This window comes from Grammomys surdaster, unplaced genomic scaffold, assembly GCF_004785775.1.
Source record: "Grammomys surdaster isolate TR1022 unplaced genomic scaffold, NIH_TR_1.0 1164, whole genome shotgun sequence".
NCBI classification, from domain to species: domain Eukaryota; kingdom Metazoa; phylum Chordata; class Mammalia; order Rodentia; family Muridae; genus Grammomys; species Grammomys surdaster.
Window position 1 is genome coordinate 6054350 of NW_021605583.1, and position 5049 is coordinate 6059398.

Below are 5049 nucleotides of genomic sequence, written 5' to 3' on the forward strand. Positions count from 1 at the left end.
AGAGAGAGAGAGAGAGAGAGAGAGAGAGAGAGAGAGAGAGAGAGAGAAGAAGAAGAAGAAGAAGAAGAAGAAGAAGAAGAAGAAGAAGGAGGAGGAGAGGAAGAAGAGGAGGAGGAGGAGGAAGAAGAGAAGATGGGAAGAAAGAAAAAGGAATGAAGGAGGGAGGGAGGGAGGGAGGGAGGGAAAGCAGCCAGATTACTATGAAGTTAGACTGTAGGTAAAAAGTCCAAGCTTGCTTCTGGGTTTTGAAAACCTACCAATCCCTGAGCTGGCACCAAGATCAGGCTGCAAAATCCCACCAATCTCAGCTACCCTGGAAAGCACAGCCCCACCCCCTACCCAGAAACTCTGTATAAAGCCTGCCTCTTGTTCAGTTCTTTACAGAGGCAACCAGGCTTTTGTGTCTTGCCCAGTAAATCTCTTGTGTGAAGTTTGTCATGTGGTATGACTTGGTGGTATCCCTTGGCTCTCCTGACTTGCAGGGTACAGTTCCTTTCAGGGCTGTAACATTTGCAGTGGAGAGAGCTTTTCCTTCAGAGCTGCCACATTTACATAGAGCTCCAGACCCCATCACAGCTCCAAGTAGCTCTTGGATTGTTGGTATCGCCAGGGAAAAAAAAAAAAAAAATGGAGGTCGAGTTTCGGACCTTGGGTGAAAATGGTGAGACCTGAGGCAAGAGCAAGAGCAGCAAGAGCACAGTAACACTTCTGAGTTGTTTCTTTTACACACACACAAACACACACACACACATACACACATACGAACACACATGCAAACACACGCACACACATATACACACACATACACACATGCACACACGAACACACACACACGCACGCCTACAAAACGGAATTTGAGTCTGATCACTAGAAACCACGAACTCAGGCATGTTGTACAAAGCAGTAAAAACAAGCAAACAAAATTCCTCCAAACAGTCAAGATGGTGAAAGTTAAGGAAACCCTACACAAGTTTCCAACGTGAAAGACATGAAATTTATCCTAGTAAAATGTTATAAAAATTGATACTATAACTAAAAATGACTAATGTTCTAAAAATACTCTACTGTTAAGTTCTGGGGAGCAAAGAGTTCAGCAGGAAAGGAAGGTTCTCGCACTGCATTCGGACCCACTTCAGGACACACTACTATGGTCTCAGTGGCTCGGCAACCTCAGTCAGACTTTCCTGCATGGACACTCTTGCCTTAAGTGTGCCGTCACGGCTGAGTGATAAAATTTGGCCCAACTGTGCCGCCATAGGCAGCCAAGTACAGCTTAAATGCATCACTTGACCTTTCATGCTCTGACAGATGCCTCAGAAAAAAAATAACGTACAGGGGGACACACTTTGGTTCCTGCATTCAGAGTTTTCTGCCTGTAGTCACTCAGTGCCATCACCATGGACAGAAGGGAACAAAAGAGGAATCATGGGCCGGTTGATCGAAAGCAGCCTGGTCTGTCTGCATAGGGAGCTTCAGGCCAGCCAATAGGGCCCATAGATAGAGCCTCTAGCACAAAACAAAACTGTTTAAGGGCTGGGCTGATTGCTTAGTGGGCAAAGCAATTGCCATGCATATCTACGTATAGGAAAGGGCTTACTTGTCAGAGCGGGTCTCTAACTCCTCTGCTTTAGTCCGCCCACAGGCAGGAAGGTACATAGTGCTGGGGCTTCCAGTACACAGTTAAATAATACAATTACATCCCCGCCTACTGGTTTTCTTATTTTTTTTTTCTGGAGTTTTGTTTGGTTGTTTTGTATGTGGTGCTGGGTGTTGAAATTGGACAAGTGTTTCCTTTACCACTGGGCTATATTTCCTACCCTGATTTTGCTTTTTCAGAAATCACCCACTTCCTCTCTTAGAAAATATGGGAACTTGTTTCTTTTACACACACGCACACACACACATGCATGCATACATACACACGCGCACACACACGCAAACACATGCACACACATGCAAACACACGCACACACATATACACATGTCCACACACACATACACACACATACATACACACACACACGCATGCACACACACACATACCACCTCTGCAAGAATAATTACATCATAACTGTGATTATTAAGCTGTTTAAGAAAATTCAAAAATGAGTTCGATTTAATGAAGTTTATTCGGGAAGGGAAAAGGTCTGAGAATGGAGGAGTATTCCCAACCAAGTTGCTTCCCAAAGCTGTCCCTCCCGTCCACGGCAGAGCGTACACGTACAGACGAAAGGAAATGCAGAGGAACAACCTGATTGGCTGCCTCTATTGTTTGCCTAATATGAGCAGGCTAGTAGAGGCATTTGTCTTATACGGCCATGGCCTCATCAGTAGGCTGGCGGTGATTGGCTGAAGCCCAGTGTCTGTCTCATTGGCTGAAACACAACTGCAGCACGCATACGCGCCTGAGTTAGTTTGTCCAGAGTAAGTGGCAGCTGAGTGATCAGGAGGAAACAGGACTCTTATACCCTCCCATCTCAGGCTCAGGGGACAATGGACAAGGGGTGGTAGTGGCAAGAGAGACCCAGAGGATAGGAGAAGGGCCGCGAGATGATGTCTTCTGGGCAGGTGTGGCCTATGCAGTCATGACCTTACCGCAGCTGTGGCTGCCTCCCGTGAATCTACACAAGCCTGGGCCTGTTGACAGTCGATCATAGATTGGGAGAGGGCTTAAAGGGCCCTAAGCCTCCTGGCTGAGCAAGTAGCTACTGATGGAGTCTGCAGAAGGGACAGACAGTCCGTATCTGCGTACCCCGGGAGGAGTTCACCAAGCTCCAGTTAGTAGTTCTGAATCCTCTGCCGCACAGAGCATCCTGGATAATCCAGGAGTCTCAGGGCTGGGGAGGTGGCTCAGCTGTTTAGAGCGCTTGTAGCTCTTTGGAAGGACCCAGCACAACCACCCGTAACCACCCGTAACTTCAGTCTCAGGAAATCCAACACCCTTTCTGGCCTCCATGGGCACCATGTTGCACGTATATAAATATGGGCAGAACACTCAATCATATAAAATAAATACATCTGAAAACATTTCAGGGCCTCAAAACAAACAAAATGACATCACCTACAATAAAAAAAGAGGTCATGTGAGAAGGGAACTTGTTTGGGGGAGGGGTAAGAGGGGTGGGAAGGAGCCTGGGGAGCCACCGTAATCAAAATACAATTTACATATTGTGCTGGGTAGTTTTACCGTCAACTTGACACAAGCAAAGGTTATCCAATAGGAGGGACCCTCAAGTAAGAAATGCATCCATGGGCTGGAGAGATGGCTCAGTGGTTAAGACCACTGACTGCTGAGGTCCGGAGTTCAATTCCCACGTGGTGGCTCGCAACCATCTGTAATGGGATCTGATGCCTTCTTCTGGTGTGTCTGAAGACAGTGACAGTGTACTCGTCACATATATAAAATTAATTAATTAATTAATTAATTAATAATGACAACAACAACAACAATAATAGTAAAAGAAATGCATCCACAAGATTGGACTGTAGACAAACCTACATTTTCTTAATTAGTGATTGGTGGGAGAGCCCAGCCCATTGTGGGTGGGACCGTCCCTGAGTTAGTTGTCCTGGGTTCTATAAGAAAGTAGGCTTGAGCAAGCTATAGGAACAAGCCAGTAAGCAGCTCCCCATCCATGGCTCCTGCCTCCAGGTCCCTGCCCTGCTTGAGTTCCTGTCCTGACTTCCTTTGACGATGAGCAGTGCTGTGGAAGTGTCAGCTACACCACTTTATTCCCCCACCTTGCTTTTTTGTCATAGTGTTTCATCATAGAAACAGAAACTCTAAGACAGACATATATGTAAGAAATTATCGAAGAACAAAATGAATAAAAGTGGGTTTTAAAATTATATTTTATTTGTGTGTGTGTGTGTGACCTCACTCAGGTATCCAAGCTTGACAGCAAGCGCTTTAGCTGCTAAGCCATTAAATACATTTGGTGTGTGTGTGTGTGTGTGTGCGCGCGCGAGTGCATGCGGGCATGTGTTCATCTGTGTACAAGTAGACAATCCATCATCCATGGAGAAGCCAAAGGACATCTTTGTGGAGTTGGCTCCTTCCCCACCATTTGGGTCTGGGGAGTTGAACCTAGGCTGTTCGTTCATCTTGGTGGCAACCGCTTTTACCTGCCGAGCTACCTTGTTTTTACCTCAATAAAAATTTTAGAAAGCAAATAGCAACAAGCAGCCCGACCAGGTGGTTCACATCTCCCTCTCTCTCAGAAGAGGCTGAGGCAGGAGGACTGTTAGCCAGAAGGAGTGAGGCCACCACTGCCACAGATTTACTTACATGTCACTTTTCTATAGGACAAATATCAATGAGCATAGCTGTACTCATCTCTAAGAAAGAAATACTCTTATCCCAGCACTTGGGAGACAGAGGCAGGTGTATCTCTGCAAGTTCTAGGCCAGCATGGTCTATATAGCTAGTTCCAGGGCAGCCAGGGCTACATAGAGAGACCCTGTCTCAAAAAGAAAAAAAATAATCAATTATATGAGGATAGTGAATAAAGATATGTATATTATTTTATTGCTACTTTGAATGTATTCAGGGGATTGTATTAAAATATTTCTGCAATAAAGGAACTCTATGTAGACAGAGCTGTTTTCTTGATCTGGCAAAACTCCCAGGACAGATTCTCACAGGTCATCTGGAGTCTATTCCTTGCTTGTATTCCTGAATGAGTCTTTGGTAAAGGAGTTAGAATATTCTAATTGGCCAGGCCATTAGCAAGGTCCCAAGCCCTAGGGCTATGACCCATAAATAATGATTACAGAAGGCCGGCCCAACACGTTACAATTTTATACTTGAGGTAGTGTGATGCAAAGATGCCAATTATCCTCCTCCCCCAGAGAAGATTAGAAACTGGAGGAAGAGCTTGGTGTAGAGCCAGGTGTGTGGCTCACATCTGTAATCCCAGCATCTTCAGAGGCCCGTGCAGGAGGATTGTCACGAATTCAAGGCCAGCTTGTGGTACAGAGTCTCTAAAAGTAGAAAGAGAAACACACACACACACACACACACACACACACACACACACACACACACAC